This window comes from Paramormyrops kingsleyae, chromosome 15 (assembly GCF_048594095.1).
Source record: "Paramormyrops kingsleyae isolate MSU_618 chromosome 15, PKINGS_0.4, whole genome shotgun sequence".
Classification (NCBI taxonomy): domain Eukaryota; kingdom Metazoa; phylum Chordata; class Actinopteri; order Osteoglossiformes; family Mormyridae; genus Paramormyrops; species Paramormyrops kingsleyae.
Genome location: NC_132811.1, coordinates 27635045 through 27637100, shown reverse-complemented (window position 1 = coordinate 27637100; position 2056 = coordinate 27635045). Strand labels below are relative to the sequence as shown.

The window sequence follows — 2056 nt, the reverse complement described above, 5'->3', positions numbered from 1 at the left end:
ATGTGGGATTTATCTGGGGCCCATATGGGCAAAGATTTTGGATTTATCTGGGCCCCACATGGGCCACATCACCTGGGCACAATGTGGGCCAGCCCATATGGGCAAATGATGTGGGATTTATCTGGGCCCCACATGGGCCACATCACCTGGGCACAATGTGGGCCAGCCCATATGGGCAAGGATGTGGGATTTGTCTTAAACTGATAAGTTAAACTGTGGCTGAACCAAAAGTAAAGAAGCAGATAGGCCTAAAATCAGTTTTATGCAATATTTATTTAAGGAAAATCACACACTGACATCACAATTAAATAAAAAACCAGTTTACATTTATTTTACAAATTAAAAAAACCTCTTAGTCCACCAATTCCACTCTCCCCTGTTTGGAAGGGCCACTCTTCTGCTCTGCCTCTTGTCTGCGTCTCTTTTTGTAGAGGAATGAGGTAATGCTTCCTTTCACCTCATCTTTTGTAGCCTCTTTCGTTTTTGAATTTTTCCACACAGCACCTGGAAAAAAGTGAGGAATAATCTAATTAAATTTGTGCATTCCATTTGGCAGTAAGTGATATTTTATCTGTTTATCTAAAAATAATCAAATTACTATATCAGTCAATCCCAGAGTACAAGTTTAAAATCACCAACCTAACAATTACCAACCTAAAAATACAATAATATCTGCATTTTTATTGTACTGGGAGCAGCAGAGCATAAACAAATTTAAAACTGAAAAAAACTAATGTTAAATATATTACCACTTCTCAATTTATTTAAAACTTTGCCAGACTGCCAATTAATTTACCGCGATGTACGGAAATTTGAACCCTCCTTCCTCTTCCTCAGTCCCCCCCGTAATTTACGCCCATGCTTCTACGCATCTCTATGGTGTTTCTTTGCAAACAGGTTTCGGCTTTTAAAACACCCCTCCCCCAGGCCCGTTAAGGTGAAGGACGAGAGACGCTAAAGCAAGGCGCTGGGAAAATGCTTGATACATGCAATATGTCCATCATGTGCATTTAAAAAGGACGTTCTGAAATAATTATCAAAAAGGAACTAGATTACATTGGCAAATAACATTTGTTCTCCCGCTGAATTGAGTTATAATTTAATAATCATCATTTTACATGATGTTACGAAAAAATGGTTACAAATGTTTTAAACTGATCTGACTACAATATTGTACTTTATACTTTAACATCTATCACAGTATAGATTAGACGGCGTTTTAATACATATATACACACAAACACACACACACAATGGCGGTCATATACATTAAACAATTAATTACAAATTTATTGTAAATTTATTGTAATTGTAAATTTAAAATAAAGCGCATACATGCTCAAAAAGCATTTGAGTTGGAAACTGTAGTTAAAAATATAAGAACGTTCAGATGCATGCAAATTGATATAACTCTCTGTTTATAGTGTATTTTTCAATCAAACAATCAACTGTAAAATTACTTACCTAAAACGCACCGGGAAAGTTTTCAACTTCTGTGGAGTTTTTCGGGTGGACGTCCGGTGAAATAGCCGTTGGAATGTATCGCGCATGCGCAGTACAGCTCTAGCCCGCCAGGCCTTTTCAAAAGGTGCCTGTTTTCTGACTGATTGTTTGATGACTTGTTTGATGAATCTGTATGTATGTGGTCTTCAAGTATGTTATTTTTAAAATGTATTCACTCCTATTTTATTATGATGTTTATCAAAAAAAAATAAAAATATTGATTTAACATTAGATGTAATTATCAGCTAAAACACAGATCTTATCAAAAGCTGTAGCCTATATTAAAATGCGCCCTGGGGGGGAGACGGGGGATGGGGGATGGGGGAGCAGTCACAATGACGTGTGACTGCACATTCACGGGGGAGCTGGGGGGGCAGAGACAATGACGTGTGAATGTGTCATCTCTGCTTGGCCACAATGAAAAGAGATATGTTTGAAGGGGTTAGGGTGAGGTTGTTTTCCTAACTTAAGAACACTGAACCAACGGTCAAGCATGGTGGTGGTAGTATCATGCTGTTTTGCTGACAGTACTGTACATTGCACAAAGAGGATG

The 2056-nt window shown here is 37.8% G+C and overlaps 1 long non-coding RNA gene across 1 annotated transcript; it reads right to left on the bottom strand.

Moving 5' to 3' along the window:
- Window positions 1-254: 254 nt before the first annotated feature.
- On the bottom strand, window positions 255-1770 carry LOC140578513 (uncharacterized). The gene is made up of 2 exons (XR_011982743.1): window positions 1465-1770; window positions 255-504 (listed from the first exon to the last, which is right to left on the bottom strand). It is a non-coding gene; the product is annotated as an uncharacterized lncRNA (long non-coding RNA).
- Between the last annotated feature and the right edge of the window lie 286 nt (window positions 1771-2056).